The following is a 27501-nucleotide window of genomic DNA, read 5'->3' on the forward strand; positions in this document are numbered from 1 at the left end:
TCTGTCACCACTGAGTGACATGCTCTCTCTTGGCTTCCATCCTTGCTTGGATTTCTCCTGTTGGAGGCCAAGCCAGCCCTTCACAGTTGCTCTCCTCGCTACCTGAGGACACCTGTGTGTCAGGCCCTCCCGTTTCTTCCTGACCCTCTCCTCCTAGGACTAGTTAATCCGGCACAGCCCAATAAAGAGGCTCCTTCCCTGTCTCCTGTAGCCCACAGCACACACCTGCCTCAGTGTAAGTGGGAAGATTTGGCACCGGCTGGGTGTGGTGGCATACATCTGTACCTCCTTGGGAAGCTGAGGTGGCAGAGCATTTGAGTTTAGGAAATCAAGACCAACTTGGGCAGCTTAGCAAGAGACCATCTCAAAAAGAGAAAAAGAAAAGTAAAAATGCGAAAAGAAAGGAAAGGAAAAAGAAAAAAAAAATCAAAGCATTTGGCATTACCAGAGTGTGTGTGCACTTCCAGGGAAGAAAGTATCCTTCTAGAAAAATGAGAATGTGAGGGGAGGCCTCAAGCTGGAACAACTGATTATGCCTTACTTCATTTTGGTGGACAGAAAATGCTATTTAGAAAAAGTGAATCTCTGCTTAAGCCATAAATCTGAGAAATGATTTGTGTAAGCATTTTATTATTCACCTCTACTCCTTCAAAAACACCAGGAGACAGTGCTGCTCCGAGGCAAGAAGGATCTGTTTTACAGTTCCTGTTCAAGAATCACTTTATTGGAAAGAAATTGTGGTCGGGGAGGGGGGGGGGTGTCAGTCCAAGCAAATCAATAACGCAAGTAAGTCCCGCAGAAGGAAGCAGTAAGTGGTGGTTATGAAGAGGGAGCTGGGTCTCAGGACGTGTTTGACTTGGTCAAAAGGAAGCCACTAACCATGATCATGAAAGTTCTACCTTCTAATCCTTGACTCCATATCTCATCCTCTTTCTGCTGGTAACAAACTCTCCGTCCTTAGGTTCCTTCATGTCTGGAGGCCAAGTCGCTTCCAGAGAGCATCCCAGAAGATGTGTGGGAAGAGCAGACTCCTCCCCCTTCTCCATTTTTTCTCTATGCAGCCTCTAGTGAGTCCTCTAGAAGTGTTGATGAAGTGTGTCCTTTCTATATGATGAAGTGCCCTTGGTCAAGGTCAACAGTCTCTCCCAACTTTCTATCATGAATGTGTTCCCAACATATCTTCAAGTTCTGTAGAGTTTTGCCATTCTCTTACATTGTTCAGTTTGTGTCATTAGAAAAGGAGGAGGCAGAGGAGAAGGAGGAAGAGGAGGAGGAGCTAGGTTCTGCAGAGAGAAGGAAGAACCCTTTATCAAAAGGACTAGGGGTTTGCCTTCAGGAAATGAGTTACTTCAAATTCACCAGGTTCTCCTCAACTTCTAGCCTTACTGTCTCTCACGCGAAGCTCTAAGTGAGGCTGCATCTGGGTGTTTCTTTAGACAGTTGATTGTTTATACTAAATTAGGCTCTAGGTGTGAACTCGATGTGCCCGCTGCTCCACAGCTGCTATACACTGGCGTTCTGACAGCATCCTGCCACAGCAATAAACACAGGTCTACATTATCACTTCATTTATTTATTATTTAGAGACAGAGTTTTATAATTAAACACAGCTAAGCATTCTTGACGTCTTTACAGTGGTAGTATGTGAACTATTGAAATGAGCGTGGTTTCATTTAATGACAGATACCGAGGTCAATGAAAAATGAAGTTCCTAGAGGCCATAACGGGCCTGGGCTATGGCCTTTGCCTGATCTTACAAACCCAGGGAGAGCAGTGTGTTGCACAGTCCCCATTCTTGTATCTACTGTATTCCTCAGATTGAGATTCATGCAAGTCAAGCCTTTTATTTAATAAACTCAAAGTATCATCCTAAAAGACGTGCATGCAATCTAAACAGAATCACTCTCATTTCCAGAAATCTGACGAGTATGGAGACATGCATATGGATGAAACAAGGAAAAACTATAAGACAAAATAAGCACAGGCAGGTGTTGTAAGAAACACAGATGAGTGTGCGTTAGGCTTGGTGAGTCTGCATTTGGGGTATTGTGGAAGACTCCACTGGTTCTGGAAGCGTCACAGGATTGCAGGATTGCCAGGAGCAGAGGAAGGTTCTAAGTGGTAACAAGAGCCTAGGCTGTTGACAAGGCTTGCTTCAAGCTGACCAGAGCTGTAAAGCCTGTCTCTAGTTCCCACTCTGTCCATTCCAGTTCTTCCTGAGGCTGCTGACTCTGGGCACACCCAGGGGATCTTCCAACTTTAGGCACTGGGTGTGATGTGTGGAGCCAGCATTTCTGTAAGAAGCAAAATGCTGAGTAACAACATGAAGTCAGTGTGTCGCCTGCCAAGAACTAGGAGGCCTGTGTGGTTTCCTAATTTTGAAGAAGCAGAAGACCATTAAATTCAGCCTTCCAAACAAAAACTGGGGTAGGTTTAGCAGTGCAGAAAACACTCTGTGCTGATCCAGCTGAGGAACGCACATCATCTGCTTTGACTAGACACTACTCGCTAATCAGATGAACAAATTGTAGATTGCGATTATTCCCCCTCCCCCTTTTCATGACAGACTAACACATCACCTTCATGGAGACTATCCCCTGCACTGTGGAACAGCCTGCTCAGGCAATCCGGGGTCAGAGGTGGCCGTGGGGGTGGGGTCTGTGGAAGAGATTGAAACAGGAAATGGCTCAGCTTCAAAGAATTCAGGGATGTGAATGCATAAACAGCCCAGGCACCGAGATGAGGTCTAGGTGCTCAGGGAGCAGCAGGGCGAGCTGCCAGCTCCAGAGGGTGAAGCTCCAGGCTGATGAACAGCCCAGGGCTCCAAGCGGATCATGTCTACACTCACCACGCCAGTGGACATAGGCATTTTCTGCCAGCTCAGCTCTTGCTCACCATCCTGAAGTGTTTTGCATGGTCACCTCTGTTTGACCCTTTGTTCTAGGAAAAAGGTACCAAATATTAGAGCCTAGAATTAAAATAAGCCAGAGCGCTCTCAGGAGTACTGGGGATAACTCAGGAAGTTTTCATCTTAGCTTTTGTCTAACAATACCAATAAAAATTAAATATAATTATAAAAATATCCCTGTGGAAAAATAAAAAACGTAAAAATATGGTAAAGAAAAAATTTTAAACTATCACTGACATAATTGTTATATATATATTTCTTTATATTCTTTGTCCTCTGAACACGGGAAAGTAAAAAATTGGGATCATATTATAATAACTTTACATTACTTTTTATTTTATAAAGTCATTTCCCCACTTAGTTTTTATGTAAAATCATTTCAATTGATATATAATATTTTATTTTACAGATATATGCCAATTTATTTACCCTTTTCCCATCTTGGGACACTTAGACTGCCTCTAGTTTTCTTTAAGTAATACTATTGATGAAGAACATCCATATGCATAAACATCTTGACACAGCTAAAATCATTTCATTGGGATTTGTATCAATAAATGGGATTATGGAGAGGTGGCTTATTGGTTAAGAACACTGACTGCTCTTCCAGAAGACCCAGGTTTGAGCCCCAGTACCCACATGTTAACTCACAGCTATCTGTAATTCCAGCTGCAGGGGATCGAACAGCCTCTTCTGGCTTCCATGGGCACCAAGCATGCACATGGTACACAGACATACATGTTGGTAAAATACTCATGCATGTAGAATAATAATAACAAAATTAATAACAGATTATGAGTCAGGGTTCTATCTAACCTTTTTAAGGTTATGAGCAGATAAATTAACCTGAGACAAACAACATACTCTGAGGTTGAACACCCAGCAGGTCATCCTGAATCACTGCTGGGCTGAGTCAGAGAGCATGCAGGACTTCCCAGCAGCCTTATTTTCCTAATTTCTCTGCTTCTCCCAGCTTCCCTGAGCTATCCAGCCCTTCAGCTCCTCTGGTGGTGCATTCCAGGGGCTCTCCCACAGCAATGGCTCCTCCCTGTCTTTCCTGGCACTCTGATACCAAATGGCTTCAAGAAGTATCGATTCCAGGACATGAAACTAAAATTCCCTCTGTAGACAGGACCATATTGTTAGGTCACTATACCAGAGGATAGATGTGAGAAAAAAATGAGGCTGAAGAGTGGTAGCTAAATGGGATGCTTGGAGAAGGGGCTCTGGGCACCTTAGAAGAGGACATTAGGATTCTGGTACTGCGTTGGAGAATCAGTCTACCTTCTACAACCCAGCACCTGACGATTTGCTAAGCTTTACAGAGGGACTTGCACAGGAAAGTCTCGCCTCCATTGGGAAACCTGCAGGAACTCAGGAGACACCTTCCATAAACCCGCTCCACATCTGACCTCCTGCCTGCTTCCCTACACACACACACACACACACACACACACACACACACACACACACACACACACACACACGTGTTGTTTTCTCTTCTGTCCATATCATGCGTTGGTTGATGATGCCTAATTATATTTCAAGCTTATGTATATTCCCTATCCCCTATATCTTGGCTTGATATCCAACTGCCTTGGTAGTGAATTAGTGTATCCAATATCAAACCATATAGCTATTCCAGGCCTGTTCTTCCTATACCCTTTGCACATAAATTAATTGGAATAATATCCCTTTGCTTTCTCATGCCGAAAACTTGGAGATCTTTTGACACTTCTATACCATATCAAATCCACCAGCAAATATTTGCATTGTGTCTCATTAGGCTATTGCAACAATCTCTTACTGATCTCATTGTTTTACAACCAATCACACAACACAGTAATTAGAATGTTCCTATTAAAATATAAGCTAGATCATGTTGCCTTCTCTGTTCCATCTCATAAAGGATTCCATTTCACTTACAGTGAAACAAAGTTCTTCTAATGGCTACAAACCTGTCCCTTCCCATTTCCCATCCCCTTGGTGACCTCTGTTCTAGCCGAGTTGGCCTTTTTGCTGTTCCGAGACTATACCAGGTTCTTTCTTGCCATGCTTTCTATGTGCTTCCTGGGAAACCTGCCTATTCTGGTTCCACAGCTCTACCTGGATCCCCTCCAGGTCTTTCCTAGCTCATCTTCTATGAGCTAGTCCTGATATGGTGATATCTGTCCCTGACACTATCTCCCTTTCTACCTCAGTCATGCTTAGCAATCGCCCACACACTACGTACTGGGTATATTTTCTCTCTTCGCCTGTTAACAGAGTTTCTGTTTAGCTTGAAGAGAGGACCCGCAGCACACCAGGCAAGTGTTCCAGTGCGGAACTGCACTCTCGCCCCCCAGGCAGGGCTTTTGTCCGTTTCGTTTATTGCTGGATCCTCAGCATCTAGACAGCACCTGGCATGTGTGTTACAAAAATACTCATTGAATAAAAGATAACAAGTGTTGGTAAGGATGGGGCAGGGGGAGGAACTCTTGTTCACTGTAAAAATGTAAATTACTACGGCCATTACAAAAATCAGTGTGGAAGTTCCATTAATAATAAAATATAAAAATATAAAAACCCTGTCTCGAAAAACCAAAAATGATAGATAGATAGATAGATAGATAGATAGATAGATAGATAGATAGATAAAATTACAGAGTTGTTACATAATCCAGCAATTCCAGTACTAGATGTGCAACTAATGGACATGAAAGTTTAAAAACTTTCTTGACTCCCATGTTCTTGTAGCATTTACTCATAACAGCCAATAAATGGAAATAAGCTAAGTGTCCACCAACTGATATATAAGTAAAGAAAGTGTGGTTACATACACATAATGGAATGCTACTCAGTCACATAAGGATGAATCCTGTCATTTCGACAACATAGATTGAAGTCGGGGTCAGGATATTAAGTGAAATATGCCAGGCACAGAAGGACAAATACTGAATGATCTCACCTAAGTGTGGAATTGAAAAGATACTGATCTCATAGAAATTGAAAGAGGAGCAGTGAGGAGGTGGCCAGACGGCTCAGTGGTTAAGAGCTTTCTCTGCTCTCTTAGAGGACCTGGGTTCAGTTGCCAGCACCCACATAGCTCACAAATGTCCGTATCTTCAGTCCTAGAGGATCTGACACCATCTTCTGGATTCCATAGGCATACACATGCATGCAGGAAAAAGTTCATGTACATAAAGTTAACAAAACCCTTCAATATTTTAGCAAAACAAGAAAATAAGAAATGATAAAGAACATTAATGAAACAGAAGCTAAAAGAACAATACAAAGGATCAATAAAATAAAGTACTGGTTCTTTGAAAGGATAAACGAGATTGCCACGTCTTTAATCAAATCAACCAAAAGGAAGACAGAGAAGACCCAATCTAATAATATTAGACATGAAATAAAAGGGATATTGCCACAGACACTCCTGAAATTCATTAGGGAATATTTTTGAAAATGATATTGCAATGAAAATTTAGAATAAATGAATATATTTCTAGAGACATATGGTCTTCAATTGAGTCAAGAAGATTTTTTAAATCTCCAAATAGATGAATTATAAGCAATGAGATTGAAGCACCAATAAAAAGGCTTCCCCAAAAGAAGAGGCCAAGCCAAGCAGTGGTAGTACACGTCTTTAATCCCAGCACCCGGGAGGCAGATACAGGCGGATCTCTGTGAGTTCGAGACCAACCTGGACTACAGAGTGAGTTCCAGGACAGGTTCCAAAGCTACACAGAGAAACCTTGTCTTGAAAGAGAAAGAAAGAAGGAAGGAAAGAAAGAAAGAAAAAAAGGAAGAAAGAGAGAGAGAAAGAAAGAAAGAAAAAGAAAAGACCAAGACCAGATAGACTCAATGCTGAGTTCTGCCAAGTCTTTAAAGAATTAATGTAAGGCTCTTCAAATTATGCCTGAAGTAGAAAAGGAAAGAATGCTTTCAGTTCATTCTACAAAGCCAGTATTATCCTGACACTAAAACTGGGTAAGGACACAACAAACTGTAGACCAATTGTCTTGATGAACAGAGATGTAAAAATATCAATAAACTATTTTCAAACTGACTTCAATAACACATTTTTAAAAACCACACACTATCATCAAATTGGATCTATTCCAGGAATGCAAGGATGTCTCAACTTAGGCAAATCAATAAATGTAACACAGCACATAATAGAATAAGGGATAAAAATCACATAATCCCCTCAGTCAATACAGAAAAAAATCTTTAACAAATTTCAACAAGTCTTCATGGTAAAATGCTGAAAGGCTCATAAACAGCATAGTAAATGATATGTACAACAGATCTGTAGCCAACATGGTATTGAATGGGGAAAAGCTGAAAATACTGTCTCTAATATCAACTATAAGCAAGGCTGTTGAGCATTACCACGTTTATTCAACGTCATACTTGAAATTATACCCAAAGAAATAAGGAAAGGGGGAGCATTCCAAGGGACCCAAACACGGAAGAGAGAAGTCAAATTATCCCTATTTGCACATCATATTCCCTTATTGAAAGGATCCTAAAGACTCCAACAGAAGATTTTTGCATCTAATAAACATTTTCAGCAAAGGAGCGGAACACAAAGTAAACATACAGAAATCACTAGTTTTCTATACACCAAAAGGAAAAGGAAAAAAGGAAGAGAGAGAGAGAGAGAGAGAGAGAGAGAGAGAGAGAGAGAGAAGTTGGGATCCAAGTGTGGTGACATATGCCTAGAGTCTCAGCATGGAGATTGACAGGTGAAGGTGGGAAGGAAGATTAAGAGTTCAGCTACACCCCAAGTTCAGAAGTTCAAGACCACTCTGTGCTACATGAAACTCTGTTTAAGAAAAAAAATAGAAAGAAGAGAGATAAAAAGAAAAGAAAAGAAGAGAGAAACTAGGAAAATAATCCATTCAGAATAGCTTCCCCTTCCCTAAATACTTAGGTATAAACCTAACCAAAGAGCTAAAAAGACCTCTGTAATGAAAGCTATAAAACCCTGAAGAAATAAATTGAAAAAGACATTAGAAGATAGAAATCCTTCTACACACTGGGATTGGCAGAACTAATATTGAGAAATAGCTATATTGGTAAACAGAGCTACAGATTCAATGCAACCCCCATCAAAATCCCAATGACATTTTTCACAGGGAAAAAAAAATACTCCTAAGCCTCATCTAGAAGGACAAAGGTCCTGGTTAGCTAAAGGATGCTTGAACAAGGAAGGAATGCTGTATTCATACTACTCAGACAGTTACAAGATTCCCAAGGCCCTCCCCAAGGTTACATAAGCAGAAATCGATGGTTTTGGAAGAGGAGACTCTTTGGTGGAGCTGCCTATAAGTTGGGCAGGGAACTCGGACAGTTTTCAGGAGTCATCATCCATGTCAGGGTAGGCTTTTCAAGGAGGTGACTAGCTGCCTTTGGGTCACCCATGTGCCTGTAGTCTTGTAACTTTCACAAGTTCTTTACTTCCTATGTTTTCACCAGCTGCCTGTGTCTTAGAAGTATCCTTGTGCATCACTTCTGAGGGTAACAGCTGCACAGCAGTGTGTGGAGATCCAGAACCGGGATAGCTACCTGAATCTTAGGGAAATTCAGGGTTTGGGTGTTTTGTGGAAACTCCAAAACAATTTGAAGGTGATTGCACTAATTTGCCTTCCCACTAACACTCTGTAAGGGTTCCTTTCTCTCCAATTCTCATTATTATTCATGGTTTTTAATTCTGGACAGTCACCACTCTAACTGGGATGAGACAGGATCTCAAGGTAGTTTTGATTTGCATTTCTGTAATGATCAAGGATTCTTCTACACACTTTCTCATGCACTTTTTGGCTATTGAACCTCTTCACTTGAAAAGTAGCTGTCCAGTTCATTGCCCATTCATTGGTTGGTTTGCTAAGTTAGACTTGGACAGAATCTCTCCTTATTCCCTCCCCTCCCCCTCCCCTTCTCTTTCCCTCTCCCCCAAAGTCTTCCATTAGTGCCAAGTTATGGAATCAGACTAATTTCTCACCAATGAATGGATGAGTAAAGAAAACATGGCATATGTATACCCTCCACCTGTTTTCAGGAAAACGGATAGAACCATAAAACCAAAGATCATCATGAAAACTGAAATAAGCCAGAATCAGAACAAGTCTCACATTTTCTGATATGTATCATTAGAGAAGAAAGGAGAGAGAGAGAGAGAGAGAGAGAGAGAGGAGAGAGAGAGAGAGAGAGAGAGAGAGTATTAGGAGACAGACAGGGACCTGTAAGTGGGAGGGTAAATGTGGTTAGTGGGAGTAACTATGATCAAACACATAGCACATATATGTGTGAAAATGTTATAATGAAACCACCATCTTGTACTATTAATATACACTAATAAAAATTGAGGTTCGAAGAGGATAATTTTTCTCTGATGTCACACATCCAGTAAACAGTAGACTTAGAATCTTGTCCAGTAGTTTACTGCCCACAATAGGACCTTATTGTGGACTGCCGCCTTATATGCTACCAACTTAGAGGAGTTTTAATATTTGTCTCAGCAAACAACAACAACTGTTCAGTCTAGCCATCCTTTCCAGAGGTGCAGGGTGATGGTTCCAGGCCTTTCTCATGCCTCCTCATTTCTCAGCTCTTTCAGAGGGAAGAAAATGTTCTAAATGTTAGGGTTCATGGTTCCTAGTTCAAACCCTGAAACTGTTGTAAGACCACAACAGTGACCATGGCACAAAGCCTTCTGAAATCTCTTCCTGAGTGAAACAGACACTCCAGCTCCGTGAGGGTGTAAAGCAAAGCAAGGGGAGAGCTGCATGCTGGCTGGCTGTGTGAGACTGAGGGGATCCTATGCTGCCGGCACAGTCACTTGACAGAGACAATGGCTGTTGGCACAGCACTGGTGGGTGAGGCTTGGGAGAGGCGCCAGCGAAAGCAATCCTTTTTGTACTTCGGGCAGTGCTGTGCTAGGACGGCCGCTGAAGTTCACGGAGGCTGACGCTCTGAAAAGTGCCTCTCACCAACAACACACCCACACAGACAACTCAACAAATTGGAGAATGAATTTTGAGGGAGAGGCGAGGTGGTGTAATGGAAAAGACGTTGAAATAGGAGCGAGAAAACCCTAATTTTAATTCCAATGTTGTGACTCTGATACCTCCTTTAACTTCCATTTTCCTTATTCACTCACTGGCCTTGGCACCCAGCCACCCAGCCCACAAGTTCGTATTGGAAGTCAGCTTGTGTTAAAGGCCTTGGACCAGATGATGTGGGCATCCCATGATTCTCATCTATGTGTATTAGGGATAATAATAGTCCCATATACCTCAAATTGATGTAATGAGGATGAAAATCCAGTTTCTACTTGGAAGAAATGGAAACACTTACACTTGTTTTGCTTACTTCATGAACGTATCATGAGAATCATATGAGATGAATGTTATGAACTCAAAATAGAATATGAGTATGTGGAAAAATAGATATTCTGACCAAGAAGAAAGATATCACTGTTGGATATTACTTAGGGAAAGGGGTGTGTGTGTGTGTGTGTGTGTGTGTGTGTGTGTGTGTGTGTGGAGAGATAGAGACAGGCAGACAGACAGAAAGAGAGACAGAGTCAGACAGAGAGAGAGAACATCTAGGCACTAAAGAAATATTGGGTCACTTTTTTCTCCTCTTGTCTGTTTTAGCAAAATCAAGAGTCCTAAAGCTAAAAATAGAAGATTAAATAAACATTGTTGGAGCTTTTGAGAGAATTGAAGATAGTAACTCAGCTTGTTGCTTCAAGCTAAGCTCCTGATTTCTGGTAGTTTTAGGTGTTAGGATTCTGAAATTCCTGACAGTCCTGGGGAAGTGTTATTCCTACCAGAAGAATTGGGACTGAGTTATGCTGCACCTTGAAAGAAAATAAAAACTATAAGTCCCTGGACTTAGAAGCAAGAAATTTGCATTTGAGATTTGTTTGTTTTTTTCAGATAGAAAGAGCCTGGAGAGAGACAATCTCACATCAGCCGCTCCTGGGCTGTCCTCTGAGACCGGGGTCACACCCCACCCATTATCTCACCACAGCTTGACACTGTGCCCAGCTGAAAACTGGAACTCTGTTAGAGACGAGGAAGAAAATAGATGTGAAGGCAGCTGGGAGTCCAGTCCTTCCACAACGTTCAGGAAAACAAAAAAGTTAAGTACAGACAGAATCTCCTCAGGCAAAATGATCTTGTTTTTCTTTTGAAGATTTTTAGCTATTCCTTTGATTTTTTAAGAATCTTGTGATAGGAAGAAGCAAAGTGCTAGAGAGGCCCACAGAAATCCACAAAGATACCCCACAATAGACTGCTGGCAATGGTCAAGAGACAGCCCGAACTGACCTACTCTGGTGATGGGATGGCCAAACACCCTAATTGTCGTGCTAGAAACCCCATCCAATGACTGAGGGAACTGGATGCAGAGATCCACGGCTAGGCCCCGGGTGGAGCTCCGGGAGTCCAATTAGCGAGAAAGAGGAGGGTTTATATGAGTGAGAATTGTTAAGACCAAGGTTGGATAAAGCACAGGGACAAATAGCCAAACGAATGGAAACACATGAACTATGAACCAATGGCTGAGGGGCCCCCAACTGGATCAGGCCCTCTGAATGGGTGAGACAGTTGATTGGCTTGATCTGTTTGGGAGGCATCCAGGCAGTGGGACCAGGTCCTGTGCTCATTGCATGAGTTGGCTGTTTGAAATCTGGGGCTTATGCAGGGACACTTGGCTCAGCCTGGGAGGAGGGGACTGGACCTGCCTGGACTGAGTCTACCAGGTTGATCTCAATCCTTGGGGAGGCTTTGCCCTGGAGGAAGTCGGAATGGGGGGTGGGCTGGGGGGAAGCGGAGGGGGATGGGGGGGGAACAAGGGAATCCGTGGCTGATATGTAGAACTAAATTATATTGTAAAATAAAATAAAATAAAAAAAATCTATTGAAAAAAAAAAAAAGAATCTTGTGAAGCAAAGTGTGGTGGTATACATCTTTAATCCCAGATAGAGGCAGGCAGATCTCTGTGAGTTCCAGGCCAGCCTGGTCTACAGAGTGAGTTCCAGGACAGATGGGGATTCTGTCTAAAAAAAAAAAAAGCAAATAAACAAACAAAAAAGAAGCTTGTGAGTTGGGGGTCACTTCTCTGTGATATACTTAAGAGGAAAAAAATGTTATCTGTTTTTACCAGCTTAATATCTGATATGTCCTCTATCCAAGGATAGTATATTAAATAGATTCTTTGGAAACAGGAGGTGGAATAGGAACTTGCTTTGTCTGCTCCATGAATCAACCTGCTCTTGCAGTACCTCCAGGAACAGAGCACCCTTCCTCAGAGGGAATGTGTATTGTTTGAATTGATTCATAAGCTGGGGTGTGGTTCCACGGTGGGGTACTTGCCAAGCATGCGCTCAGCCCTGGGTTCAATTCCAAGCACTGAACAAAAATAAAAATCATTTTTATAATATATTTATAAGAGTATCTGATTTAGTAAAAAGTTATCTGCCAGGTGAGTTTTTGTTTAATATTTTAAGTATTTATGTCAGTTTATTCTCTAAAATGTAACATGATGTAACAAGTATCTTATGTATATATGCCCAAACCCCTTTAGTTTAAATCAAATTAAATTATAGCCATCTAGACATTCTGGTTCCACATGGAACTAAGCTGTCAGCTGCCCATCCCTCAATGGTCTTGTGCCAGAAGGCATTTTGACATGAACAACAGCATAAAAATATTAAAACATTTCTGGATTTTCTTCAAAAAATAAGAATGTCCTTCCATGGTTGCCACACAATGTGCGTTCCAATTTGTCACTTCCGTGGCACTGTGCACTGAGCGGACTCTCCTTGGTACTGTACGTGGATCTTATCCGTGAGTATTTGTCAGCCTTTCCATGCATTTGGAATCTGTGTCTTCAGACCCTGTCGCTCTGAGCAGCTGTTCCCGAGGGATATGACTGAGCAGTGATGTCACACAGAGCTGAGGAGCATCCAAGTCTGTCCTGGGTAAAATAAGATGTGGAGAAATTTAAAATATGTAATGTGGCCGGGCGGTGGTGGCGCACGCCTTTAATCCCAGCACTCGGGAGGCAGAGCCAGGCGGATCTCTGTGAGTTCGAGGCCAGCCTGGGCTACCAAGTGAGTTCCAGGAAAGGCGCAAAGCTACACAGAGAAACCCTGTCTCGAAAAACCAAAAAAAAAAAAAATAAAATAAAATAAAATAAAATATGTAATGTGACCTTAAATCCATTGCTTGTGTTGGGTTTTTTGTTTTGTTTTGTTTTTTTGTTTTTTGTTTTTGTTGTTGTTGTTGTTCAACTGGACACCATCTAGAGTCATCTGGAAAAAAGGAAAAATGCAAATGATGAGAAGTCTGTGGGGCCTTTTCTTGATTCGTGATTGATGTGGGAGGCCCCAGAACTCTATGGGCAGTGCCACCCTGGGTAGGTGGTCCTCAGTTGTGTAAGAAAACAATCTGAGGAGTCTTGGGGAGCACGCCAGGAAACGGTGTTCTCCCATGGTCTCTGCTTCCATTCCCGCCTCCAGATCCCTGTCCTGAGATCTCTCAATGATGGACTGCGACATGGAAGAGTCAGCTAAATCAACTCTTTCTTCCCCAAGCTGCTTTTGGCCATGGTATTTATCTCAGCGATAGAAAGCAAACCAAGACATCACTTAACCACATCCAGTTGTTAATTAAGAACAGCAGTAATAGTTGCGTTTGATTATTGGTAAGGTAGCCTGCCCCCAGATACTACTATACTCTTAAATAACAGCTTAGTGGTCGCCCCTCATCTGGTCCAAGGATTCCGTTACTGACTTTCTGAGATGTTTAGTAAAGCTGTTCCTTAGGGGTTATCTGTTTATTCCTCTAATGAAGGACTCTTCTCTGTACTGACCCACTTCACTCAGTGTTCTTCCATCCTAGGAGTTCTTAGCCTAGAGGGGACCGTCTATGCTCTGGGGTTGCTCTTCAATTCTGAGCATGCAAATGCTATGTCCCCCTGCAAAGGTGGGCAAGGGAAAGTGACAGCCATCCTGCCAAGTGGAGCAGATGTAAATAGAAAAGAGACAGAAGTGTGTTCAGGAGGATGTTGTCCGTCCATCTAACAGCTCTATAGAGATTCTTAGGCAAGATGGAGTGGTGGGCTTAGAGCATAGGCCGGAGGAAGATTGCTAAAGTCATTTCTTAGAACTGTTTAGCCTTAGCCCTTTAACCCTGGGATTCAATTGTATTTCCCATAAAGTACCACGAACAAACACACTCAATATTACCTGTAACCGTTAGCCAGCACCATGCTGAGACATGGACAACAGTATCCTCTCACATTTGAATGGCTTCTCTTTAAAGCAATGTTTGATCTGATACAAAATACAATAGACTATTCCTGGCATGACCACAACGTTGCTCAGCCTCTTTCTGGAGCATTTCAACAGAAAAATGGAGACTTGGCTACCCACTAGCCCCCCCCTCCCCCCCGCGTGCATGCGGCTCACAGTGATTCTGAGCCTCGCAGCTTTCACTTTGTCCTTGCCGGTGTTTCCGACGGGCCGTGGCTTTGATGCTCTGCTCTTCCCGGTTTGCGGTTGCGCTGTCATCAGCGGTCCGTTTCCTGTTTTGTCATGTCCAGCTGCTTGTCTGGCACCTCAACTCCTTCCTCTTCCTCTGCAGAGGATGTCGACATTTCCAGTACAGACGGGCAATGCCACCGACTCCTCTGGCTGCAGCTTTTCCTTTTTTAAACCTCCTTTGAAGCTTCATGAGTTTCCTGTAATGACTATGTCTCTGTTTTGGCTATTTTAGTATGTATGTGGCTTTTGATTTTGATCTGGATTCGCATCTTGTAGCCAAAAACCATCTCAAACAAGTAGTTTGGGGTTTTGCTGGAAGGTAATTTGAATTTGTTTACAAGATTACCAACTCCCAATTTAGATGTCCTAAGATTTCTGAAGGGGAGTGGCCTTCCCAGATTGTCTTGCTCTTATTATTACTAAGCTGTGTTATTAGGCAGGAATGGGCTGTTTTGTTTGTGAGCTGATCCTGCTTCTTATAACTTTAAATACTTACTACTGAATTGGGAGAAGTAGGAAAGCCATTTGAGCAGAGCTGAAGAATTAAAGTCAACCTCAAACACAGACACAGATACAGCCTCATGACGTGATAGAGCTATGTCAATCAGAACAGTCACACACACACACACACACACACACACACACACACACACACACACACCACATAAAGCACATGACTATTTCATCATAGTCATCTGACATCTTTCTTGCAAGAAGTCACAAACACAAAATAGATATGAACAAAAATAACTCAGTTGTCATAACAGATGAGGAATGATCTCTATCTTCCCATTCTGCTCCTCCCCCTGCCTCTCCTTCCCCTTCTCTCTCTCTCTCTCTCTCTCTTGTTCTCGAGCACTCTCTCTCTCCCTTCTTGTCCTTCTTTTCTGTCATCATTGTTCATATGAAAAGCAGAAAAAACTCCCAATTATTTCTCTGACTGCTCTCAATAATCGGGCCCAGCAGTGTTTGTTCGACAAATCTTCCCCGAGCAACTTCGTGCTCCAGGTTCTCACAAAGGAGGCCAGACAGGTCTCTGCCACCCAGAACTGTCTATTTGGGTGGTGGTCATTTTTTCTTTACCATTGGGTGCTGGAAATTTCCGTTTCTTTTCCGGAAAACTCAACATGTTTCAAGATTCCATGAGGGAGATGGGGAGGCGGGAGAAGGCTGGGCTTAGCCTGTGCCCCATCTCGAGGTTTCCTAAGAAGCCAGATGCAGTACAGAGCCACTTCCTTCCTGTTTCTGCTGCTCAGAACTCACAGCCAAACCCTAGGACCTAGGAAGTCTGTCATCTTCCCACCATGTGGAGACTTTCACTTCGGTTCTTCTTTTCATGAGATGAGAAGGCTCCTCTTCCCAGACCATGTTTCTCCCTGCCACCCTGTGGTCTACAAGCCTACTTCCAACTCTCTTCTTGCTCTGGTTTTCTCCTCAGAAAGACTTTTATTGGCTCTGCAGGGTCACTATTTAGACTGCCTGGAAACCCACCGTTTAAAAGCCGCCATAAAAGGCTGGGAACATGACTGGGGAACATGTACTTCCATACAAGTGTGAGGACTGAAGTACGCATCCCCAGCAGCCATGTGAAAAACCCAGACAAAGCAGCATACACCCAGGGCTGGGGAGGCTGAGACAGAAAGATCCCTGAGGCTTCCTAGACAGCTAGTCTAGCTGAATTAGTGAGCTCCAGGTTCGGTGAGAAGCCCTGCCTTAAGAAATAAGGTGAAGCTGGGCAGTGGTGGTGTATGCCTTTAATCCCAGCACCCAGGAAGCAGAGGAAGGTGGATCTCTGTGAGTTCAAGACCAGCCTGGTCTACAGAGTGAGTTCTAGGACATCCAAATCTACATAGAGAAACCCTGTCTCAAAAAATAAAAAGAAAAAAAGAAAAGAAAGAAAGAAATAAGTTGGAAAAATGATTGATGATTGAGAAAGATATCCAATATTTAAACTCTGGACTCCATGCATGCAAACACATACATACACATGTGCCTGAACACACACACACACACACACACACACACACACACACACACACACACATCCCAGACTCATGCACACAGAGCCAACATGAAGCTCGTAATGGAATCTGTATTTTAGTCTTTTCCATTCTTTTGATTTACATAAGATATTCATTGAAAAGCTACATCTTCCATTCATTCATTTTTGTGTGGTTATGTTTTGGATACAACATACACACATAAAGCACTTTCTAAGTCTGTACAACACCACCGCCAGGTAGATAATTGTATTTCTAAAGAAGTGTTTTCTAAGCTGGGCAGTGGTGGCGCACGCCTTTAATCCCAGCACTCGGGAGGCAGAGGCAGGTGGATCTCTGTGTGTTCGAGGCCCTCCTGGTCTACAGAACGAGATCCAGGAAAGATGCAAAGCTACACAGAGACACCCTGTCTTGAAAAACCAAAACAAACAAACAAACAAAAGAAGTGTTTTCTTTGTCGTTCTTGTTTTCAGCAAACAGAAATGAGGAAAGTAAAGAGTGTGTGGCTGTAGAATGAATTCTTGGAACACTTGTCATTTTACAAAGCTCTGCCTCTGTGGCTCTTCACTTTTCCTAAGATGCCTTCACCTAAGAGTAGCTGAGGCCAAGCAGAACCCTTCTTGTAAACAAGGGACAGGAGACATGATAGCCCGTAATGGGGACAATCTGGGCTGTTCTGGCATTTTGTGTGGATAAAATAATCCAAAGCTAATTTGAGCACAACAGAAATGAATAAAGCTTCTTGCCACTGAAAGAACTCAGAAAACGTCAGGGTCAGGCAGAGTCCTTCTGTACAGTGGGCTCTGTCCTGTGCCAGGCTCCTCTCGGAGAACAGCAGCGGATTCACTGCCTGGGTTCGAGTCCTGCCTGTACTACTTATTTGCTGCATGCTTTCTCAACAGCCACACGAGCTGAATAACAGCATTTACCTCATAGAATTAATGCCCTGCCAAGGAGACTTTGAAATTTTAAATTATTCTCAAATCTCTGTATCAAAATGATTATTTAGTCACATATATCCATGCCCATCTGATCTAAAAATGTACTCACAACCAATCAGCTTCTGATCAAACCTAAAGCCCAGTCCATGAGATGGAACCCATTCCTGGCACTATTTACAGGGCCAAGAGCTGTGGCTAAGTAGGTCATGGGCCTTATGGGAGAACCTACTACTATTATCCTGTTAAATGGGCTGGGTATTAAAATGACTTTCTGCTGTGCCCACAGATCAGTGCATCCCTCAACTCTCATCAGAGAAGCTTCTTCTTGCAGTCAATGGCAGTTGACAGAGACCTTCAACAGGTCAATATGAAGAGTGAGAGACTGGAGTGCTCAGCCCTAAATGGGAGGTCTGTATCATACCCCTCCCCACAAGGTTCAGGGACGGACACTAATGATGGCGTGGAAGGATCGTGAGAGCCAGAGGTGGAGGATGACTTCAGAAACAGTAGTTTCCAGACACAACAGGGCAGTTATGGAACTTGACAGCCTGCGCAAGGTTTGCACAAGCTCCAACCAGACTCAATCCCACCACTAGCTGAAGAGCTATTAGCTTCTGGGAGAGGGAGAGTGAACTTTCTTTGGTGAAGTGACTCCAGGTAGGTGAACCCCACTCCAGGGCAGGCCTCTCTCCCAAGATAGTTGAGCAACATAAACTGGACTCAGTGTGGACAAGGATGGGTAGAAAACCCAAAAGTTGAGTGGGTAGGGAGGCTAGGGTAGAGAGGATGGATATGGGAAAAGCTGGGGGAGCAATATAACAAAAATATATGGTATAAAGTTCTCAAAGAATTTAAAAAAATACTATTTTAAAAATAATAATGTACTCATCCTGTCAATATTTTGCAAAGTATAAAATAGAAGCTGAGAGAACACAGAGATTTATTCAAGGTGAACGACAGGAATAAGTCTTCAAAGTAAGATAATGTCAGTAAGGCATTTAAAGGAACAGCCCTAACCTTTGACCTGGTTGATTATTTGTCTTTCCAGATGAAAAATACTTTCTGAATTCTGTCCAGTTCCTTAACATGTGGGGTAGGCAACTGTTAAAAATAAAAGAAATGACAATGTGCTTTTGTTCATCATGGGCTCATGGGGAAAGTCATATAATGTCCTCAGATGGTTGCTATGGAGGCAGCCAGAAATGAGCTCTGGTAATGAATTTGGGCTGACATTGTTGTGGGATTATGACAGCAGCAATTAGTAGACAACAGGGTGCTGGATTTGTGTACCAAAGAAAAGTTAGAAAGACCACAACACGATTTACCACTCTAAAATCACAAGGGCCCACAGGAGAAGTATGACTTTCAACCCTCAGCAAGTATTTCCTAACATCAGCTGAAGGAGCTACATGCCCTGTTTTCCCATGCTCCTTATCTTCCTCAAAGATCCCAGGGAGAGCAATTTACCTGCACATTGTAGCCAGGGCACAAGGGAAGGTAACTGTTTTGGAAAGTAACTGAGTTTTGGAGCACCTTTGAAAATTTGTGTTCCACCCTTGTGGAGGTATCTGGTCATCATTATAGAACTTCTACCAATTATCAGAGCAGGTGGACAGGGTTAAAGAACTAGCCACCGAAGTTTTGTTTAAAAGGACAATGATTGTCTGCTCTCTTCTGTACTCTGGACAGGATTTTCCCCCATTTGCAGCTTCCTGCTCAGGATTAGTCTAAGTACGGAGGAAAGCTATCACTCAATTCTGTAACAACAAAGTGCAAGCTAAGGCTTTTCTACGCTTTGTTTAATTTTCCTGAAATGCCTCCTTTTCCAGAAATGATTTATCGGTGGCCCAGCCTGTTTTTCATCTTACTCAACACTCCCCTAGGGACATAGTTAAAAACACAACTTAACTATAATTCTCCTGAGCAGGGAAGTGGTCTGCCGTGGTAATGAAACCAAAGCACGGATTTGAGCAACTGTGGGCTGTTGACTTTATGCTAGCCTTTCATAAAGGGAACTTTCAAAACGGCATGGCCATTCCGCAAACAGTGTGCATTTCATGGAAGCCTGGCTGGCTTCACGCTTGCTGTTCCTCAGACCACAATGATCCTAGCCAGCAATGTCTTTGTGTCATGATGCAGAAAGTTGGCAAGTACACCCAGGCATAGTGCTGAAGGGCAACTTCCAAGTGGAGGAAGGGATCGGAGAGAGAATCAAAGCCCTGCATGATGGTGACTGCTCCTCTCCGACATGGGCTTGTTACAACACAGGTCACTCGCTGCTGTTGTCTCTCTGGTAGTGAATACAGCCTATTACTTTCAGGAAAAGTTGAAATTTCTTTTGGTGGTAAAGTGCACCAAAAATAGAAGCCTGTGTGCTTGCCTTCTTTGCTGTGTTTTAAGGACTTCCAGAGGCATTCTCCTACAATTAGGGAAATGACCAATGTTTCCAAAGGTGAGACTGTTTTCATGATGAAAAAGTTCAATGTCAAATCCACTAGGAGGATATGGTACTCAAGATTTTACAAGTTTTAAATACAGTGAATGCTGTTGATTGCTTATTGCACAAAGTGTCTTCCTTCTTTCTTTTTTTTTCCCCCTTTCCTCCCACCTAGGCATGAGCCCAAGAATGGCTGATTACACTTCCAAGGAATAGCCTGATTAGTCTGTGTAATGCCATCCCCTGTCAGTAATAGATTCAAGAATGGCCATGTGGTTCAACGTGTGTGTGTGTGTGTGTGTGTGTGTGTGTGTGTGTGTGTGTGTGTGTGTGTGTGTGTTTACTGGAAGATACTACCATTTCTCCCTTGCCTGCAGAAAGATCATGGGAATCCCTATTCTGTTTTGAAAGTTCTTGAGTGGGGATAAAGAAGTGTATATTCCTAACTGATCTTATAGTTGATCCATGTCCACAAGACCTCTAGTAATTACCCGATGTCCACAGGGCAAACACCTGTACTCCGGCCCATACAAGCTCAGAGGCTGAGGCAAAAGGATCACAGAAGCCCAGGAGTTCCTCTTTGGCCCCCAAATAAAACACTTAAAATAACATTGTGCTTTCATTAAAATGTCATACTCGGTAGCTTTCAGAACTTTTTATGATGATAACTACATCTATATCACACTCAGTAATGAGCTGTAGAAATGGTCCCTGAAAATATAGTATTTCACTCAGTGTGTGCATAATAGACATAAACACTCAAAATATTCAGGGAACATACCTGTCCTGCTTGTGATGCATCCTGCCATTTTCTCTTTCGTTCTTTAAAAACTGTTTATCTATTTAAAAAACTTACTGGGATCACCAAAAAGTAATTCCTTACCCCCAGTACCTCTGATAGGAATATGACAAGCTTATGGGTCTTGTGAAACTGTGTAAAAGGCACCAACAAAGACCGGGAGGGCTTCTGTCCGTGAGAGGTGTATCTTTTTCCTGAAAAAGAAGAAGCAAAAGAAGAAGTGAGAATATTTGAATGTGAACAAAGCCCTTGTTGCAAGTGGGAGCACATAGTAATTTTTAAAAGATTTGTGTGTGTGTGTGTGTGTGTTTTACATGGGTGCTAGGATCTGAACTCAGATCCTCATGACTGAGCAATAATACCCTTAACCACTAAGACACCTCTCCAGCCCCACAATAAGTGTTTTAAAGAAGTAGCATTTTAATTTTAGGCAACTGGAGGCTCACACACAGTTGTAAGAAGTACCACAGCCATTTTAGGTCTTCATGAAGACAAATGTGCCTGGGGAACACCGTTATAACTTTTAAAGATAAGAATGTTTCAGAGTCTATTTACTGACTGCACTTCCATGTTGAACTTTTGAGGCCACTGAATACCTGCACAGTAACCAGTTAGTAATGACGCTGCTTCCTTGAGGGCTAGAAATAGATTATCTGTAAGCACCACTTTTATACTCTTGGACTGTGGTCAAATGTGCTGGCTTTCTTGTTGATAAGCAGTCATTATCGGCCATAACCATTCTTACAGCCTGCATGCACAAAGTCCACGTGTAAATTCTGTAGATTGTTTAAGGATCCTATGACATATGGCGTACTCCCCATATAAGCTGTGAAGTACGTATCACTATTTTGCATTTTTTAAAACATGAAACTCTCCCTTATCAAAGAAATCACTCAAAAAGTTTAAGCCCAAAATGAATTTTTAAACTTCTATGGATGATGACAAGACTAAGAGTTTTCTTTCCACAGGTCTGATGCACACGTGTGCATGCATATACATGTACACATACAGGAATTTGGCATAGTACTTTACAGTTTGCAGAAGCTTTTCTAGAAGTCTTCAAACAATCTAAGCTACCAATAGAATTTACATAGGCAGGATCTGTGTGATACAGGCTGATATTTAACCTAATTTCAACACATTGCTAGCTAATGATTATTCACAAGTCCTTTTTCCCTTGTAGGATATACATATTAGAGAACAGACTTTCTTCTCTTCCCCTCCTCTCTCTATACCTCCTTCCTCTTTTCCTTCCTCCCTCCCTCCCTCCCTCCCTTCCTTCCTTCCTCCTTCCCTCCCTCTCTCCCTCCCTCCCTCCTTCCTTCCTTCCTTCCTTTCATTATTTCTTGAGATAGGGTCTCACTGTGTAGCCCTAGCTGGCCTGGCACTCACAGAGAGCTGCTCGCCTCTCCCTCCTGAGTGCTGGGATTAAAAATGTGTGCCACCATGGCTCACTAAAGTTTTTATCTACATATAGTTATACTTGTAATGTGATATAGCCTGAATTATCAGCAACTATGCTAAGCCATGGACTATAACCTTCAATTAAGTCTGTTAAGACCAAGAGATTGTAAATGTGGTTTTACATTTACTAGCAGTATGGATTTGGGCCAGCTGTTTAGCTTTCTAAGATCTAACTTCCTCACCTATAAAATGAGGACGGTAGTCACCTGACTAGGGTACTATAATGCTGAGTTTATTTCTTTTCATTAAATTTAATTTCATGATTCACTAAATGAACTATGACCACTGAAAACACAGCCTATCGCCAAAATTCTGATACTGAGAGCCCTGGGCCAGCCATAGTGGAATTCTGATACTGAGAACCCTGGGCCAGTCATAGTGGAATTCTGATACTGAGAACCCTGGGCCAGCCATAGTGGCTCACACCTATAATTTCAAACTCTGGGAGACAAAGCAGAGGAGTCTGAGTCTGAAGCCAGCCTGGGCTCATAGTATAGCTTAGGCTCTACGGGAAGACCATGTCTTAAGAAACATTTTTTAAAAACTAAGACGCATAGGCAGGCTGAGGGTGTAGCACAGTGGACAAAGCCCTTGTTGCAAGTGGGAGCAGATAGAATCCAGGCAGGGACACTTGGGGCCAGCTGGCTGGTTGAACTTGCTGGAATTGGCAAGCCTTAGGTTCAGGGAGAGCTTACCTCACTGAAATACAGTGAAGAGCAATCCAGGAAGACTCCCAATGTCAACACCAAACCTCTACAAGCACACACACACACACACACACACACACACACACACACACACACACACCCGTGCCCATCTGTATGTGAGCACACATATACACACACCACACACACACATACACACATGCACACACTCCCACACTCTCACACATGTCCATATATATGTGAGCACACATATACACACAGGCATGTACCACATACACATATACATGCAAACATTACGAAAGGAATCATAGACATGTGACCTGTGATAAGCATGGGTTTGTTACAGTAACGATACCTCCCATCGGCCCAGTCAGTACTCACTGAGGAAGATCATGATGTGCTTGTCACAGCTCCCTCACTGTGAGTAACGCTTTCTCTTTTCCTGGCTTCTCACCATTGCTTCCAGAACCCACATGTCCACCCAGAGATGTAGGTCATAGGCCATGAGACATAAGATATGGAATAATACGGTGAAGGAAACACATTTTAATCCTCGCGCGCGCGCGCGCGCGTGTGTGTGTGTGTGTGTGTGTGTGTGTGTGTGTGTGTGTGTGTAGGTGAGGGCTCTTGTTTCTGTCCTGTAAAGAAACTTCCTTTAAAATAAACACACTGAAAAATAATGAGAGGAAACTTCACAAAATCAGAAGAGGATGTCAGGAAGCATGGGACATGAGGTTGTTTTCATTTCCTCCAGTGTTTGCCTAATTAGTCATACGTATTTATAACTTCAGTGATTTCTGATTAATCATATGTATTTATAACTCACTTTAAGGGGCATACAATTTCACTGTTCCTTTTTCCTTAAAACCCAGTTTGTGAAATGAAAAAAAGTGTTCTCAAGGAATGGAATCAATTTAATGCTTTCCATTTTTTTCCCAGCAGCATTGAAGAGGTCTGATACCACATTCCTGTGATCTGAAGGGGATGCTCACCATGTTTCCTTCCCTTCCTTCCTCCATAGAATCTAAGGTGCTCTCAGCCATCCCACGCTCATTTAAAGGGGCATCAAACTAATGCACCTTACAGAAGCAACAGGAACAGTTGGTTTTTTCCCCTTAAATTCTGATGGTTGCTTCTTTTCTGGAAGAAGGACTTGAAACACAGAAACAAATCAAATTAAGGCTCAAGACAGAAATGCACTCCCTCTCTTTAAGGATTGAGGCTGTAACAATTACCAGTACTGCCCAATGTCTTAATGCATCCTTGTGAAAGCAGGACCTTCAGAGAGTTATAACGTGCACAGGCACACATACGTACAGCCTGAAGCTTTTCCTGCCTCCATGAGATGGGGATCTGTAGCCCCCTAGCAGCTGCAGTTTCCCTCCTAGGTTGAAGCAGTTCATCTGCAAACGAACTTCTAGAATTCCCGTTTGGCTAAAAGCCAGAATAAATGTGAAATTGTTCTTCAGTCCCCTGGTTGAGGGGCGGCTCCTTTACTACCACCTTTGACTGAACTTACATCTTTGCCTCAAAGAAGAATGTGCAGCCCATCTTTCCTAAGTTTATGATCGGAATCAGACAGCTAAAAGATCACAATTTAGCTCCATCTACGAGCCTCCATTCAAGGGCCAGGAAGTGGCTTCCTATAAAAAGCAGCCCCCCTTTACTTCTCAGTGAAAGCCTTAGGAAGGCATTTATGGCAGACACATGCTGTTTTCATCTGTCCAGCGTCCCTTCCTTTGGAAAAACCACTACTTCCTTTTCTGCCAATCACCACTACTCCAGCCACGCTGGTAGCATGCACATAGGTCTGGCCAAGCCTCAAACTCTTCTTTATATTACAGGACTGGTGTGGAGAGGGACTTTCTCTGGGGACACTCAAGTGGGGCACATGTCAGAGCAAACAGCTGCCATTGTCACACACGGGGCATCTGAGGACTGGCGACTCAGCTATGGAAAGCCAAGGAGGACAAAGGAGGGGGAGGCGGAAGTGGGGAGCGAGAAGAAGGGGAGGAAGACAGGAAGGAGGAGTGGGGGGGATAGCACCATCGAGGAAGAGAAGCAGGAGCAGCAGCAAGAGGAAGGGGAATTTAATCTCACCTCAACGGAGCCATGATTGAAGACAGCTGACTTCTGAGCTTCCAAGAGTCTTGTGTCAAGGGCCCAAATTACAACAATTCAGTTTAGTGACCTCAGTTGGCGGTCTCTATTTCCAGTTTTAGAACTGGGCGACACTTCATTCCGTCAGATAGAATGAGTGTTCCCAGGGGCTGAGCAGAAGAGGTCGGCGGTTTTGTAGACAAAGGAAAGTTAAAGCAGAAGCAAAGAGACAGAGGGAGAACTAATTTCAGTATTTTGAGGGAGACAAAAGGCAAGAGCGGCTTAGCTGACGTGCTGCTACTTCAGGTTACGTTCTTCGTTCTTCGGGGACAAGGAAGGCGAGAGACCTCGTCACCCTATTGACCGACATCGGCCTATCTGGGAAATTTGGCTGGTTCCTCAGTTCTGTCGTTATGGCTCAGAAGGCCAGACAGGTGGCTTCATTTCAGCTGGATAACGAGAACGTTTAGTGTTAGGCACTCCCCTTTTCTTTTTGAACAGGGTCTATCAGCGCTGGTTGGAGGAGCTCGGCATGAAACAAAAGCCTCTTGTCACTATGTAACACTGGAGCCACACAGTTTGGGGTTTGTTGTTGTTTTGGGTTTTTGTTTGTTTGTTTGTTTGAGATATGGAAGCCAGAGAAGCCTACCAGGCAAAGTAGTTGGTCATTTAACAGTAGTGTTCCTTCATTTAACCAATATTTACCGAACGCTCTCATGGTTTGAATGTGTGACGTCTCCACAGTTGCCCATGTTGATTGCTTGGTCTCCAGATGGTGATGTTATTTTGGCAAGTGGTGGGAAATTGAGGAACTGATGCCCGCCTGGAGGAAGCAGGTCACTAGGGGCAAGCCCTTCCTGGCATCCTGTCCCAGACCCCTCCTACACGCCGTGAAGCAAACAGCGCAAACAGCCTCCTCCACATGTGCTTGCCATCATGGTGGAACCAAATAATGGCCCTAAAACCATGACTCAGAATAAATCCTTTCTTCCACAAGTGATTTCCTCAGGAATTTTGGTCACTGCTGTAGAAATCTGACTGAGAAAACTGGTATCAGAGAATTGGGGTCATTGCTGTGATCACATAATTGTGTATTAATTGTTGTTAGGCCTCTGGAACTGGTTTATAGAAGGGGTTGGAATTAGAAAAATGAGCTAGGGAAAACCTAAGACATTGTAGCCAGAACTTAACGGGCAATGATAGTGGGAGCATGGAAGACCAGCATGCTGGTAGAAATGGGGACAGTAAAAACTGCACTCGGGGTTCAGGTGGAAATGGAGACTCAGAGAAAGTAGACTACCGGGCATTCCTGTTGTATCTTGGTCAATAATTTGTCCATGTCCTCAGACTTTGTGTGAAGTGGTAAGTGATATATATATATATATATATATATATATATATATATATATATATATATATATATATATATATGTCCCCTGGTAGTGGGTAACTCCACTGATGCAATAAGCCAATCAAGCGGAATTATCAGAGCAAAGCAACTCCCAGGTGACTCTTGGAAAGGCAGGAGAGAAAAATCACATGGCAGGTCTGGTGACCAGGTCTTAGATACCCTGTAGGCGTGGTCTTGAGCAGCCCCAAGGGAGGGGCTGACCCTTGGCCGGCTTTCTGAAGGGTGGGGTCTGGAATGGGAGGATTGAGACCGGAGCAGAGATTCCCAACATGAAGATGAATATATAACTAATGGACTAATTAATTGGAAAGGAAATTTCAAGATAGGAGAGCATTCTGGCTGCTGTATGAGCACTGTTGGCTGATTTTAGACAGGTTGGTGATGAGAACTGGAAACATGAAGCAGATTAGAAAGCTTAGGAAAACACACACTTTGACCAGAAAAGGAATGTGTTTTAAATTGTGCTCAAAGAAGGATATTGACACTATTTTATAAAACGTTGTTTACTTTACTTTGCATTGGGATAATAGGAAAGGGGCTTCGAGGGCATCTCAGGAATTAGCTGGGTCCCACCCTCCAGTGAGTGATGAAGTGGGTAAAGGTTTTATCTTTAGAAGCCTTTGCCAGAGAAAAGAGTTCCAGGGCACCCTACACCATGGATCTACAAAGGGAACTATTTTCCTGGGCTCACCCACCCAGGCACTTTGAGATTAAGGCAGCCATGGACCAAAGGACTCCACCTACAGACAGTGGCAATGCTGATATACCTAAACTTTTATCTCTTTTTGTAAATTAAGAAAATTCATGTAAACTTCAGGGAATCAAGGGAGTCATAAGACTTGGGTCTACCTCTCATAGGTCAAATGGACTCCAAGTAAGTACTCCTGTCAATCAACAGCCTAAATCCCCACCTGCCTATTCCTGAGGTTGGGATCTCTCTCTATCTCTCTCTCCCTCTCTCTCTCTCCCTTGGTCTTGGGACTCCTCCCCTCCCTGACTACCATGGGTCTGGAAGTTCTAAATGTAAGATTTCCTTTAAGACCCTAAACTTTAACTTCTGACCCTAGTCTGTATCTGTCCCAGCAGGCAGATTTCCGCTTGGCTGATAGACACCATCCAGGAATCAGCCACAGACTACAAATTGCCCTAAATGTGATCTACACCATGCCAGCTCCAGGGAGACCTACAGAACTGGAAAGCCCTGAATTCGCTGAAAGCTGATGTGAAA

General features: G+C 43.1%; 1 long non-coding RNA gene and 1 other non-coding gene across 7 annotated transcripts in view; one reads left to right on the forward strand and one right to left on the reverse strand.

Moving 5' to 3' along the window:
* Window positions 1-11866: 11866 nt before the first annotated feature.
* The window catches only part of LOC128108632 (uncharacterized), a 45035-nt gene continuing 29400 nt past the window's right edge, over window positions 11867-27501 (reverse strand). For 2 of the 6 annotated variants that reach the window (XR_008217555.1, XR_008217550.1), the window contains 3 exons: window positions 14382-20827; window positions 13124-13223; window positions 11868-12886 (listed from right to left, as the gene is read on the reverse strand). This is a non-coding gene — a long non-coding RNA (uncharacterized LOC128108632). Of the gene's footprint in view, window positions 12887-13123; window positions 13224-14381; window positions 20828-27501 lie in introns of all 6 variants that reach the window. The other 4 variants (XR_008217553.1, XR_008217554.1, XR_008217552.1 and 1 more) reach the window with 4 other exon arrangements.
* LOC128109216 (U2 spliceosomal RNA) lies at window positions 12020-12213 on the forward strand. Its single transcript, XR_008217752.1, has one exon. It is a non-coding gene; the product is annotated as a U2 spliceosomal RNA (small nuclear RNA).

Source organism: Peromyscus californicus, unplaced genomic scaffold (assembly GCF_007827085.1).
Source record: "Peromyscus californicus insignis strain IS unplaced genomic scaffold, ASM782708v3 Scaffold_13__1_contigs__length_99412109, whole genome shotgun sequence".
Lineage (NCBI taxonomy): Eukaryota > Metazoa > Chordata > Mammalia > Rodentia > Cricetidae > Peromyscus > Peromyscus californicus.